Genomic DNA, 16,304 nt, shown 5'->3' with positions numbered 1-16,304 from the left:
TTTATGGTCATTTACATTTATAGATATTCTTTTGAATTTTTTATATATATGTTCTTTTTCATATTAATAAATGTTCATTTAGAATTTAATACATGCTCATTTAGAATTTAATACATGTTCATTTAGATTTTATACGTTTTCATTTTCATGTTGAAATATTTTTATATATTTATAGTGTGTCTATTTCTAAATTTGTAATTATTATTATTAATGCGTTAAAGTCCAATTTTAATTTGAATCCTTATATTTAATGTACTTTTGTTTGGAATGTTGTTATAATTATTTTTTTTAAAAAAAACTTTATCGATCTCTTATTGTACAGGATAATCAAGTAAGGAAGTTGAAGGCGATAAATATATTGTGCTCATATTATATATTTCATGGAAAACACACACACACACACACACACACACACACACACACACACACACACACACACACACATATATATTAGAGGTGCAACAAGGAGGATATACATATATACACTTTATTATATCAAATGTAACAAAAAATGTTCATTTAACAAGACACATATGTACATTTGGTTCACTTTCATGTTTATGAAACAATTATTACATGTAATAGTATAGTTATATAGAAATGCGTCATCATTGTAATTAAATTAAATTTATTTTATATTGGAAATTATTTTGTAACAACGTTTTATTTAAACATAAGTAGAACTCTAAGACGTATGTATTTGTATATTATACATCTTACTATGAAACTAACACATAGCTCTTGAAATGAGCATTTGATGATACAAAAATGCACATTTGATGATACAAAAATGAACATTTGTTGAAACACGAATAAACAAAATGAACATTGGATGATGCAATGTTTCTTACAATAAAAATGATTTAAACGCAGTAATCCTTATAAATAAATTTTCTCTCTTTTTTTTTTATAGAAAAATCTTAGAATTCAATTCAGAAAATATATTAATTTGAACAAAAAATCATTGTTATAAACATGAACATTTAATGATACATAAATGAACATTTACCAATTCAAAAATGAACATGTTATAAAAATTTGCAGGAAATTCATAAATGAAAAGGGGCGGGGGCGGAGCACCCGCAGAGGGTAGGGGGTGCAGGTTGTGTTCTCTGCCATGGGGTGTAGGTAAAAATTTATACTATAATGGGCTAAATGTCTGAACTCACTCAAAAGTTAAAATTAGAATTGAATAATATTCTTTTTCTTCCCATAAAAAAAAATGTTCTTTTCATCCGAATTTTACTTCAAAGTTACTTTTTCATTTTTATGATTCAATAAATAAGCTTAAATTAAAAATAAATAAAAAGAAAAAAAAACACGTGGTTCCAAAGGGGAAAAAAAACACTTTAAGTGAAATATTCCATGTATGTGCAGCTTTCTTATTTAGTTTCATACTTTATTTTCTTTTACTTCTAACACAGCCTCATAGCATGCTCTTTTGAAGAAAAAAAAATCTAAATAAGGGTATGTTCTCTTCCGTTGAAATTCAGTTCAGTTCAGTTCAGCTCTTAATTTACGTCTAATGATATTGCTAATGATATAAAGCCAAATTTCATTCTTTTAAACTCTTATTACAACGACGACAACAACAACAACAACAACAACAACAACAATAATAATAATAATAATAATATTATTATTAACAACAACAACAACAACAACAACAACAACAACAATAATAATAATAATAATAATAATAATAATAATAATAATCAATAAGTAATAAATAATAAATAATAATAATCATCAATAAATAATAATAATAATAATAATAATAACAATAATAATTGAAATAATAATACTAATAATAATAATCATCAATAAATAATAATAATAATAATAACAATAATAATAATAATAATACTAATACTAATACTAATAATAATAATAATAATAATAATCAATAAATAATAATAATAATAATCAAAATTAATAATAATAATAATAATAATAATATTATTATTATTATTATTATTATTATTATTATTATTAATAATAATATGTACATTTGTATATACACATATGTATAGTAATAAATGATCAATAAATAATCAAAGATCACTAATCCGTAGTTAGAAATCATTAATTAATAAGTTCAGTTCAGTTCAGTTCAGTTTAGTTCAGTCAATCGGAACAGGCCCTAAGTTAAGTGAACGTATAAATTAGAATTATTTTTACACATAATACGGAGTACTATAATACCTAACCCTCCCCTATATCTTCTGTTAATGTTATTTTGATAAAGTCATTTTTTGTTTTTTTTTTTTCCTTTTCTAGCGTCCTCTTAAATTAAAAGTACATATCTCAAGGTTATGTTATAAGTAAAAGATAACGGACATAGCATATATTACTTACAGTCTTACGAGTATAATTTTAATAATTAATTTGAGAAATATGGAGATAACTAACGAACATTTAAAAATGATTGCATAACCTTCATAATTATAAGAAGAATTAGGGCATAGATATGAAAGGAAATCTATGACACAATTACATCCAACCAAGATATTATAGGAGGTGAGTCGTGAGATCGAATCAAAACCTTCGATCTATTTGTTCGTTAGAACGTAGGAGTTGTACTATTGAACTCTCACTTAATCTTCAATCCAATAATCTTAGATTATTATTGCATGTAGCAAGCGAAGAGTTCATTGTATTTTGTTAAATTTCATTTTATTTGACGATTTATTATGCAGCAGATCTTGTATATTCCCTGACAACCTAAAAAGTGTTATTTTGGTCCCATATCTTTGTTGATTCCCTTTTTTTCACTCAATTCTTTTTCTTTCCTCCTTTTTTGAAGAAAAAGGAAGCAAACATGCAAACTGTATATTATACTAGTAATATATGTATATAGCATAAACCCACAATGTCACTTTAATTGGATGAGTCTTTTGGATAAGATGATTAAAGGTACTATTTGTGGAATGTCACTTTCTTAGTTGGTGATATGATGATGATGGAGTGTCTAAAGGGTGTAGGGATATAGATTATCGTATACTTAGATTCAGATGTAAGTGTCAAACACGCGTTCAACAATTAGTATAGACATGATGGTAATTTTATGAATATTTTGCATGATTTAGTCAAATATAAAGTGTACAAGTGTCATGCTGACCGTAGTAAGTATCTAACGCACATAATTAAGGTAAAATGAAGAGTGGGAGTACAGTAAATGAAAAGATCAAATCTTTGCATGTACTAATCAAGTTATTAGTACATGTTTCTTGGTAGATGGAAAAGAATTGGAAGGGCTCCACTAGCTAAGCTCTTGTAATGTCAAACTCTCTTTGGAAAAGACTGAAAAGTGAAAAAATTAATCGATGATTGTAATAGCATAAAAAGTATTTGCAACCAAAGTTAAGTGATAAACAGCTATGAAGCATATGCAAAGCATGTGGGATGTTCTAAAGTCATGAGCTATACCATTTGTAATGTTACCGCAAAGGGAGGGAGTTGGATGATCATTCATATGCTGCTTCTCTTCCAATTTTCCCTTTTTAGTAGTGATTTTGCCCATCTATTGTATAATTTATTCAATTCTATTTATAAATCTTTGAGTATACAAGTAATATTAGCTATATTTAGAATAATTGGATGAAGGGTAGCCCCCTTACAAATTTAAAGGGCTATAGATACTATCTCGCTCATACAATGAATCTTTAGAAATCGTCTTAAATTTGAAAAAATTGCCTTAATCTGATGAAATGACAAAAATATCCTTCTTAGGAAAGTCGTTATTCCAAAACAAGCTCATAATATCACTAATTACGAATTTAGCCTGATCAACTCGAGACTCTCAAACTCACTAAGGAGGGCAGATTTCAATCGCTTTCATTAGGATACCGAGCTAAGATAATCCCAATACTTTCCTCCTATAATTTAGAGATTTATGTTCCAGAAACAATAGGAATAATTTATTGTTCTCTTTTGCTTTGTAAAATCAGTGAGAATTGGTTGAGTTTGTGTGGGAAAGACCATACATATTATGGACTAAAGTCTAAAGGTCTGGAATTTATATATTACATCCGATTTTATTTAGTTGTAATTTTAGAATATTTTAAATCTCACAAATAATATCCCAAAGTTGCAACTAATAAAAATCAAAGGTAGTATTAGTATATATATTTTGCTGATTTTTGTATCCTACGCACTTGACACAAGATTATGTGGGGAAATGATGATCTAGTACATATGGTATGAAAGGATAATATTAGCTAATGTGAGTATGTGACAACCACACACACTACTACTTGAATGTTTATGCTAAAAATCTACTAGTCTACTACCAATTAAAGTACCAAAAATAAGATTATCTTGCCTAAAACTCATACAAGTACTTTATAGTAAAATGAAGAGTAATAAAAATAATAGGTGTTCAACTATTTTTGTACATTCCTTTAACATACATCTTTCAGTGTGATTAGTAAATAGTAACAATATAAACTCAACGCGTTTCAATATGATTTATTTCTTCACCAAGCAAAAATTTTGGAGGATATGATTAGGGGTCTACACAGATACTCAAGGATTATAAGATAAAGAATGTTTTGGAGCACTTGAATATTAATGACTAAAGGGGGTGTTTCAAGGATTGTGATATCTCCTTTGTTATTCTACTTAACAATCTACCAAGTAAAGTAATTTTTAATCAAAAATAAAAATAAAAAATGTTCCCTTTCCAATGAATAGTGAGATATTTTGATTGCATTATTTTATTAGAAAGTTGAACAACATACAAAACTTAAGAGTATTTGCTAATCAATCAAACTTATTATTAGCATGTAAGTACATATACAATAGGTTATAGAGATACTTCTCAATTTGTTTATTTCATCAAATCCAATAAATAATTGATCTTACCTTATCACTTTCTGATTTAACATTTGTTTCTTAATCTTATCTTAGCAGTTAGCACCGCTAATTTGTTGAACTTCAAGGATAATAAGCGGTAGTCTAACTAGTTTACTACATACTCCGATCCCCCCATTTTAGAAATATATATAGTAGATTCGTAGGTCTTGGGTTAAATGGTCCGACTAAAACACTTATCTACAAAATATTCAATTAACTAAAATTTGTACTATATTCTTTTATAATCTCACCCTCTTGATTTTAAACTATTTGGCACATTTTCATCGATCATTATTTGAAAGTTATACGTGAGAATTTAAATATGATATCATGAAATATTATTAGTTTCGTCTCAATTTAGATGACAATTTTACAGTATTCATTTGAAATATGACTACCATAATATTTTCATGATTATAAAGTTTATAATTGATATATTTTTTTCAGACAATTAATTATTTTACTTAATTTTAGGTATCAAATAGTATTATCAACATTTTTTTGATTTATCAAATTTTTAGCAGCATTTATGTAATTTTTATTCTTATTTTATAGTTTCTCGAAAAAAATTATTATATATTGGATTAAAATTTTCAATAAATATATATGCATAGTAGATATAATAAGACTAATAAATATATATTGGTTTTTTTTATAAGGTGAAAAAAAAACCAATCATATTGTATACTATTAAAATAATATGGTAGTCATTTTTCAAACGACTATGTAAAATCATTATACTAAAAATACAATTAAACTTTTTAACATTATTACTAAAAATATTTTTTGACATTGTTGATGTAATAAGTTTTATATTAATAAACGTAAAGCTCTGAACTGTACAATTATAAAAGAACGGATGAAATACTTCGTATTTGTTTAATGATAGATAGATTAAATTAAAAGGGTGATTTATGTTAAAAAAAAAAGGATATTTTAAATTATATTTCCTTGATTTTGTTTTAGTTAATTTTTAGATCATGTTTGTCAAAGTAATGAATTCAAATATATAATCTAAAAAGAGTCAAATCATCTCATATAACATAACGTTAAAAAATTAATATGTTGTAATAAATAAGACAGAGAAATAAGAAAAGACGTAAGGGTAAATCAAAATATTAATAATATCGATCGATATGACGTTTTGAAAAATCATTACATGATTTACATGTCTAGGTTAATATCCTCCTCAGTCCTCATGAAAGTGGGCGTCAATTGACACAATAGAAACACAAAAATCCACACCCACGTATGTACAAACCCACTAAAAGACTTAGGGCCCAACGTTAACATACTGCCGGCTTATTAAGCATGGAGAATTTGAAAGCAGACAATTTGTAAGGTTAACAATTTTGCAGTGAATTTCAATAAAGATTAGGCAGTTGAATATTTTGAAAAACATCCATCTAATTTACCAGCTTTTGTCTACAATCAATTCTGTCTTTTTTTTGTTTATTGTGTGATTAATTTGCTTTTTCTTTTGCTGTCAAAATCTAATATAGAAAGTGACCTTATATTTTGATTAAGTTTTTGACATTTCTTTATTTTTGTTTTATTATTCTTATTAGGTTGTTGTAATCAGGTTCGGTATAAAGTGATGTCGCTTTATCAAGGAAATGATTTACGGAGTATCTTAAAATGTTTAGTTCTCATGGAATGGAATTCTAAAAAGTTTAAATAAGGGTTAGAGGCTTCTTTCTTTATTCAAGAAAAAAAGTAAAGAGATGTTTCTCACCATTTGTAAGAATTGAAAGATTTTAAGTGTTTCAATTTAACAACTTAAACTAGTATGTGACAACGTATGATGTATGAATTTCCCTTTGACGTATTCATCTCAAGCCATCAATTTATGAATTATCTTATCTAGACTAACAAATGTATTTAAAATGTACTGTCTCCGTTGTCTTTTTATTAGAGTTTTAGGGCATGTTCTCATACGTTTATTTTCAGTTCAGTTCAATTCAATTCAATTCAGTTCAGTTCAGTTCAGTTCAGCTCCTAATTTCCTTCTCTTATAAAATATTTATTTCAGTTCAGTTCAGCTCAGCTCATTTCATTTCAGCTGATTTCGGTTTATTAGAACAGACCCTTATTTCTCTTTATTATGCGAGTAATAATTGTTAGAAATTGAAATCTAATAAAAGGACGGAGACATTACTATATTACTCCGTATTATATTATCTAAATCTATTTTGTTTGATTTTATGTTGTTTAAAGTAAGTTAATTATCTAAAATAAATCATAGTAAATAGTACTACGTAGTATGTATTAGTTTAATTGACATCAAAATTAAAATCACACTATTGTTGTAATTTCGTACTTTCATCGTATATTTGCATTACATATGCAATGTATTTTTTTCTAAACGAATAAAGTATAACGAATATTGTAAAGAAAAAGTATAATTAGAAGTGTAACCTTTGTAGAAAAATGTTGTAACTCCTTGTAAGAGTATAGTAGAGTTTGTAGTAAAACGAGGCAAGATAGTAGTCAAATGTTTGACGAAAAGCACGTAACACTGCTATTGTGGACTTGGCTAGCGTATGACCTTACCGCATGTGTTTGTTCTTCTCACTTGGGTTTTAGCCCACTTTTTACGTACGAATTCACTCCTTATCTTCTTTGAATGCAATCATTTACTCGTATTACTTTTGGTTTGTCTATACTCCAATAATTGAGATGTGAAACAATAATGTTTTCATAGTTCTTTTACTTAATCTGTTTCATTTATTCATTATATATATGTCAATATATGGTTCAATTATTATTATCTTAAATTATCGATTTTAAATTAGGATTTTATAAAATTAACTAAGTCTTATGGAGTAGTATTCACAAGTCACAAAAGACGGTCGGTCAAAAGAGAATACAAAATGTGGGGGTGTTGGAGTGTTGCCCAAATTTTATAAACTCATTGTTTTGGTGGAGTATTTATGCATGTTCTAGAAGATTTCGGAAAAATCTTGTTCATGATTTCTTTAGAATTATATACTTGAATGCTGTAAAGAATTCTTGACAGTAGAAGCAATTAAAATACAAGAATACTATGGATACAAGAATGATAAAGGGTGTTTTGAAATACTTAAGTCATTTCATTTAACATCAGTCTATAAACAAATATATGTCATTAGAATTTAATCAAGTTATACATAAACAAGAAGTCATACCTATAAACAAGTCTTCTTACCTTTCTACCCGACCTCCTTCCATTCACTTTATTAATCTCTGTCTTGCCTTTATAACTCATATTTTTCAATCTCTACATCTTAAATGTGCTACCAAGTACCATCTTTAATAAGTGTATTCGTGTAGATTATCATCTTGCCTTATCAGTTTCTCAATCATTTAGCAAATAAAAATGAGACAAGTTAAAACCAACTAATACATGTAAATTGAAAAATGAAATTTAGTGTCAAAATTCAAAAACCACGATCATTGTCCATAATTTATACTTCGTAAGAGTGTAAGACATAATTTCTACAAGATATTTCTACATACCCTGATTTAGCAAGGGAATGAAGAATGGGGGCGAATAGTCATCAAATTAAATCTGAATAGGTCGGATAATAAAATACTAGTCATCAAATTTAAATGGGTCAGATAAATTTAAAAGTCAAAACAAATTTTAGGGCCTGTTCTAATAGACTGAAATTAGCTGAACTGAGTTGAACTGCGCTGAACTGAAGTGAAATAAATATTTTATAAGAGAAGGAAATTAGGAGCTGAAATGAACTGAATTGAAAATAAAGTATGAGAACAGACCCTTATAGTATATATTAAAATCATACAACATCAATAATATGAGGAAAAAAAATTATTCTCAATAATCCAATTTTGTTATTTTATTGATATTAATGCTTAAATTTGTGTGTTGGCAATGTAATGATCATTTTTTTTTAATCAAACAAATTTAGGAAAAATATATCTAGTTTAATTTGATATAGACATATAATCTCGTTATATAAGAATAATTTAATTTTTTAACACAATGAAAACTACAAGTGTGAAATTAAATATTGGTTTTGATTATTTGACGCAACTTTATACTTAAATATTTCAACTTTACAACGATGATTTATGTTGGTTAATGTACTGGATTGATAAACCATGAGAGAATTTGCGTGTAGGAAGTGAGGAACTACCTTCTTTAGGTGATGAGCTAGAGGTTGCAAGCTAAGTGTCACAATCCATATATGTTTGGTCCGCTTGTTCACTATTTAGTGGCAAATTTAGAATTATTAACGTGGGATTAGTTTTAATTAATATGAATACGACTATACGAGTACTTTTTAATGTAATATTGATTTTCCAGTCAAAAAAAAAATGTAATATCGATTTTTATCATTTTTACAGCATTATGATAAATTTGTTATAACTTTTAAGCCAATTAATTGAGTTAGCGAAAACTATGATGTTCAGTTGCATATTTATCTTTAAGAAACAATGAACATGTATTTAACAAAAATCATTATGTAGTGTTTAGACTTATTATAATTATAAGATATATTATATTATCATATTGTCAGAAAGTTAGTTACACTTTGTATTATTGTATAAATAGGCTTAGTCTTCATTTATTACACTGTATATTTCATTTCTACAATTTTTCACTCTGAATGAAATAGCTTCTTATTCTCTCAATATTTTCCCTCTTCCAAATTACTTCGATTATCATCTCATATTTCTATATGGTATCAGAGCGATAATCTCATCGAAGATTAGGGTTCTACGCAATTGCATGTTTCTGGATTTGATTACTCTGTTTCTTTCCAGAATTTTGGTTTAATTTTGAAATTCGATTGCGAAGTTTCTTGCGATTTATTGACACTTCTTGCGTATCTGGAATTTCTTGAAGACAGTTTGTTTTCTTGGCGATTTGTTTCGATTGTCTTAATTCATCTTCAATTGAGATTGCTTTTTTGGAGTTTGAAGCTGTTTTAATGGCGGCTGGAGGAGGTCTTGGTGATAACAATGGCGGACAATAGAATTTAGGTAATCTTGACCCTCTTTTCATTGCTAATTCTGATAATCCTACTTCGTCATTAGTTGCGGTTCAATTTTCTGGACAAAATTTCATTAGATGGAGTAGAAGTGTAAAACGTGCTTTAGTTGCTAAGAATAAGGATGGATTCATTACTGGAAGTTTGAAGGAACCTGATGTTAGTCATAGTGATCATCAGAGGTGGAAGAGAGCCGATTATATGGTAGTAAGTTGGATTTTGAGTTCTATGAGTGCTGAATTAGCTGATGATTTTGCATATATTGATTCTGCAAGTGAATTGTGGTCTGAATTACAAGAGAGATTTGGTCAGTCTAATGGTCCTTTGGTGTATCAATTGAAGAAGGAGATTGATGCTTTGAATAAGAAAATCTGAGTATTATTGCTTATTATGGCAAGATTAAGAAGTTGTGGGATGAATTGCAAAGTTTAAGAGCTTTTCCTACTTGTAATTGTGGAGCTCTTGCTAGATGTACTTGTCAATTCCTTAAGAAACTGGCTGATTTGGAAGGAGAAGATCGTTTGATGCAGTTTTTACTTGTCCTTAACAGTGGTTTTGATTCCACAATTACTAATATTCTGTCCATGGATCCTTTGCCTACAATTAATCGTGCATTCTCAATTGCTTAACAAATTGAGAAACAGAAGGAAGTTAGTGGTTCTACTGAGCATATGGCTGAGAGTAGTGCTATGGCTGCTCAAAGGATGAGTAGAAATGGTTCTCATAGATTTGGTCAGGGTAATTTTGGTGGTCAGGGCAATTCTAGACAGAATAATTTTGGACAGAAGAAAGACTGGAAGAAAGAAAAATTAAATAAGAAGTGTGATCATTGCAAGGAGAAGGGTCACACTGTTGATACTTGTTTCAAGATACATGGGTATCCTGAATGGTATAATGCAATCAAGGCTTCTAAGGGGTCTGGTGTGCAATCTGGTGGACGAAGAATGGCTGCTAATGTTCATACAAATCAAGAAACTATTGAATCACCTCTTGATTCTGATGGAATTGCTGATAATGCTGGTGGAATTAATTCAGATATGTTGAGTGCTGTTTGTCAGAAAGTCATGAAGACAATGAAGGGAAAACAGTCTTATGATTCAGGATCAACATTTGCAAATTTTGCAGGTACTGATTCTATTTCATGTGCTGTTAGTAAGTCTAGTGAAAATTTCTTATGGATCATAGATTCTGGTGCTTGTGATCACATGGTGTTTGATGCAAACATGTTTATCAGTAAAAGAAATCTTGATAAACCTGTTAGAGTGGTGTTGCCTGATGGTTCTTATAAATTTGTTAAGATGGTTGGAAGTGTGAAACTGAACAAGAATCTGGTGCTTAATGATGTTATGCTAGTGGATGGTTTCAAGCATAATTTGTTGTCTATTGGTCGTTTAATAGATCAATCTGGAGTTCAAGTTTTCTTCACTGCCCATGGATGTTATTTTCAGGACCCTTCTAATGAGAAGGTGCTTGGATATGGTCAAAGGGAGAATGATTTGTACTACTTCATCAGAGATATTGCTGGAGATGAAGGTATTGCTTCTACTGAAAATATAGTAAGCTGTAATAATGTTGATAATAATCAGTTGTTATTTGCTTTGCCAAATAAAACTGGAACAAGTGATGTAGATAAGGATAATAAGACTAGCTTAGATATTTTACATGCTAGGCTTGGGCATGTATCTTTGTCTAAGATGAAGCTTATTCATGATTGTGATTGTTCTGGTCTTAAGGAATATAACTGTGGAGTTTGTTTTCATGCTAAACAGCATAAGTTACCCTTTCATGTTAGTACAAGTAGAGCTATTACTGTGTTTGACTTGATTCACATTGATCTGTGGGGTCCTTATAGAGTTCATGCTTTAAATGGAGCTTCTTATTTTCTTACTATTCTAGATGATCATAGTAGAGTCACCTGGACTTTTCTTTTGCATAATAAAATGCAAGTGTTGAAGACTGTGAAGAATTTTCTGTCTATGGTAGAAACTCAATTTCAGAAGAAAGTTAAGGTTGCAAGGTCTGATAATGGGACTGAATTGGTGAAGGAACAATGTCTAGATTTGTTTGGTGATAAAGGAATAATACATCAGAAAAGTGTGCCTAAAGTTCCTTAACAAAATGCTAGAGTTGAAAGAAAACATAGGCATTTGCTTGAAGTTGCTAGAGTTCTCAGGTTTCATGCTAATCTGCCTAAGAAGTTCTGGGGTGAGTGTATTTTAACTGCAACTCATTTGATAAACAAGTTACTTGTCAAGGTTCTGGAATGGAAAACTCCTTATGAGATATTGTTTGAAAGGGTTCCTACTTATAATGAGTTGAGGATTATGGGATGTCTTTGTCATGCTTATAACATGAAGAATAACAGAGATAAGTTTGATTCAAGGGCAAGGAAATGTATATTCCTTGGATATCCATTTGGTCAAAAAGCTTTCAAGCTTTATGATCTTGAAACACACACAATTTTTGTATCTAGAGATGTGATATTTTTTGAAACCATATTTCCATTTCAGACTGATAAAAGTGTCATAAACCAAAAATGTCATGTTCCCAGTATTGTTTCCTTTAATAGTGAATCTGATGTTGTAATTCCTACTGAGAGTCTTGGTGTTTTTACTGGAGATTCTTCTTCTCCTTTATCTGATCATAATGATCATTCATTAAATAACACTACTGAGCAACATTTTCACTCAGAACATTCTGATTCAAGTTCTCAGTCAGAAAATTCTGTTCCTTTTAACCCTCTTATTGATGTTCCTGTTGCCAGGACATCATCTAGACCTGTTAAACCCTCTACCAAACTTCAAAATTTTGTTACTACCTATCTTCCCCACAAAACTAACCCACAAGAATCTGAGTCTTTTGCTGTAAATTCTTCTCAAATAATTGACCCCAAACACTATAACCAAGCCAAATATGATCCTAATTGGATTGAAGCTATGGGGAAAGAGCTAAAAGCTCTAGAGGATAATGATACTTGGGAGTTAGTAGATCTTCCCGAAGGCAAGAAGGCAATAGGATCTAAATGGGTTTATAAGACAAAATTAAACCCAGATGGTACTATTGAGAGATATAAAGGGAGAGTTGTAGCTATTGGATATCAACAAGTGGAAGGCCAGGACTTTACTCAAACTTTTTCTCCTGTTGCTAAGCTTGCTACTGTAAGAATTGTCATTGCCCTTGCTACTGTGAAAAATTGGCCTCTATGCCAATTAGATGTTAACAATGCATTTATGCATGGTTATTTGGATGAAGAAGTTTATATGATGCCTCTTGCTGGATATAAGAAAGCTAGAAAAGGTCAAGTTGTAAGTTGAAAAAGTCCATTTATGGACTGAAACAAGCCTCTAGACAATGGAACAAAGAACTCAGTAAGCTTTTGAAGAGTTTGGGTTTTCAACAGTCCAAACAGGACTATTCTTTGTTCACAAGAAGTTAGAAGATGAATTTCTGGTAATATTGGTGTATGTGGATGATATGCTCATAACTGGAACTTCTACTGGTCAGATTGATGGTGTTAAAAAGGCCTTAGATGAAGCTTTTACCATCAAAGATCTTGGTGATTTGAAGTATTTTCTAGGGATTGAAACCACTAGGAAGTCTACAGGAACATTTCTTTCTCAAAGGAAATATATCAAAGATGTTATATTTGATGCTGGTATGGATGACTGTTCTGCTGCTGCTGTTCCTTTACCTACTGGTTTAAAGCTTTCTACAGACCAAGGTGAATTACTTAAGGAACCTGATATTTACAGAAGACTTGTTGGAAGATTGTTATACTTAGGAATAACAAGACCAGATTTATCATATTCAGTGCAACACTTGAGTCAGTTTATGCATTCTCCAAGAGTACCTCATCTTAAAGCTGCTTTACATGTTCTAAGATATTTGAAAGGAACAATGAACTGTGGTTTATGGTATTCAGCACAATCTGGTTTAGATCTCTCTGCTTACAGTGATGTTGATTGGGGAGGATGTCAATTCAGCAACAGATCTTTGAGTGCATATACAGTTTTCCTTGGTTCAAATTTGATTTCATGGAAAACCAAGAAGCAGAGAAGTGTTAGTAAATCTTCTGTAGAGTCTGAATACAGAAGTATGTCAGTTGCTTCAAGTGAAGTTGAATGGGATTATGGCTTATCGGAAGATTTGCTTGTTCAGTCTAAGCTTCCTATTCCTTTAATGTGTGATAACACTTCTGCAGAACATCTTGCTCAAAATCCTATGTTTCATGAGAAGACTAAGCATCTTAAGAGAGATATGCATTATGTCAGAGAGTTAGTAGAAGCTGGTTTTTTGTGTACTCAGCATGTCTCTTCAGAAGATCAGTTAGCAGATTTACTCACTAAGCCTTTAGCTTCTAACAGGATAGTGTTTTGTGTTCCAAGCTTGGACTCATTGATCAGGTCCAGCTTGAAGGGGGAGTATAAGATATATTATATTATTATATTGTCAGAAAGTTAGTTACACTTTGTATTATTGTATAAATAGGCTTAGTCTTCATTTATTACACTGTACATTTCATTTCTACAATTTTTCACTTTGAATGAAATAGCTTCTTATTCTCTCAATATTTTCCCTCTTCCAAATTACTTCGATTATCATCTCATATTTCTATAATAATCGTGTAGTGTTGGATGTTTTAATAGGCAAGTCCATGCTCGATTGTATGACTATACATCGGGCAATAAACAAAATTACATAATAAGCTCAAACCCACTCTAATAAGGTGCATATACATTATTTAACTGAATTAGACTAGTCACAAACTCACTAATCGTTAATCATGTAGCTATATCATTTGTGTACAATTGGTGACCAGTCTTATCAAATGAGAAAGAAAGGAAGAAGAAAATGAAAGTGTTAAAGAGAAGGTAGACATTAAATCCAAAAATATGAAAAAGACATTCATTTATCGACATTGCACTTGTCCATTTATTTTATACAATATGCTTTTCGTTTCTATATTTTGTTGGTCAAAATGTTAGATATAAATAATAAGGCCATACCACGTACTATTGTTATATAAAGTCATATAGAAAAGGCTTAAATAATATAATATGAGTAATTTAATGTTTGTGGCTTAGAAAAAGGATGATTTTACGGGTGATGTTCATACATAAGGTTGAGCCAAAATTGTTTGCTTGTAGCAAAGGATTTGTCGATTTGATGTTACTTGCAATTGCTTTGCATGAAGCATGAAATTACGGGATTCTTCTTGGTATTTATTGTCATATAGAAATTCGAGCAGTAGGTAAGTGTTTCAGTGTAAATGCACACCATGCCATATTGCCATGCACAGTTAGAGAGTACTAGAAGGAATGTTGCACCCTATACTAGGCCTTCAAACTCTAGAACGGCCAATTAACCATATTGGTAATTAATTACGAGTACTCCGTTTTAAATTTTCAAGTTTAGGGTTAATACTAGTGTGGCTAATTCGTCGAATTGGCTGATCAAGCTTTTAGTTAATAATCGAGCTTGATGAATTGAATCAATCTACTTCTGATGAAAAGTTCAAAATAAAAATTCCACCTAATTTAAATTAGACGAGGCAGACTTATATTAATTTTATTGTAAAACGATCCATTTAAGGGTAACTTTAACTTTTTATGAAAATTCGTCTTAATCAAGAATTTTTTGCATAGAGATATATAGTGTTCTTATTTCGTATTAACGTAAAGAGTACCAGTATTTGGTTATTTGCTAACGAACGTCCACGGAGCGTTGGATAAGATTTTAAAATATTGCCTAAAATGGTATTAATTTGGAAAATCATGATAAAATCACGCGTCGATCGATTTAATTAATGTTTATTTTAATTTAATCTTTCTACTTTTAGTTGGCTTATCCAACGCCCCCGGGATGTTAGTTAGTTTTTGTCATTTAATAATCTTTATTTGGTCCCAAATAGTACAAATTGATGGACTTGTAAGAGTTGTAACATTCAATTGGATACCACCGTATCAATGTAAATACTATCTTCAAAGTTCAAACTAAATAAAGACCTTTTGTTTTCAAAGTATGAAATGAGTCCTCACCCTTTAGAAAAATCATAAGCTGTCTTTTTCAACAAAAAGCTACTCCGTAGCTTAGAGCTACTAATTAATCTCAATCTTCCAATAATTTATGAGTTCATCTTACTTTATAATATATCAACTAGACCACCTTAATTAATTGAATGAATAATCAAATAACTAAAATAGAACAATCTTAGGGCTTTTATGGTAGCATAGTTCTGTAAAGGTCTCAATAAACTAATAACGTTCAAAATCATTACAAAGCCACTACTCTTTGACATATGAAAGTACTTATTTTTATAATAAGTCAATAATTAGTTTTCTTACTTTATACTCTAATACTAAAGCTAAAAGCATATATGAGTATGATTATATATTCTAACTTTAGACCGTAACACATGGGAAGATCTGCCAATAAACCACAAAACCC

This window comes from Chenopodium quinoa, unplaced genomic scaffold (assembly GCF_001683475.1).
Source record: "Chenopodium quinoa cultivar QQ74 unplaced genomic scaffold, ASM168347v1, whole genome shotgun sequence".
Lineage (NCBI taxonomy): Eukaryota > Viridiplantae > Streptophyta > Magnoliopsida > Caryophyllales > Amaranthaceae > Chenopodium > Chenopodium quinoa.
Note: the sequence above shows the minus strand (reverse complement) of the source record.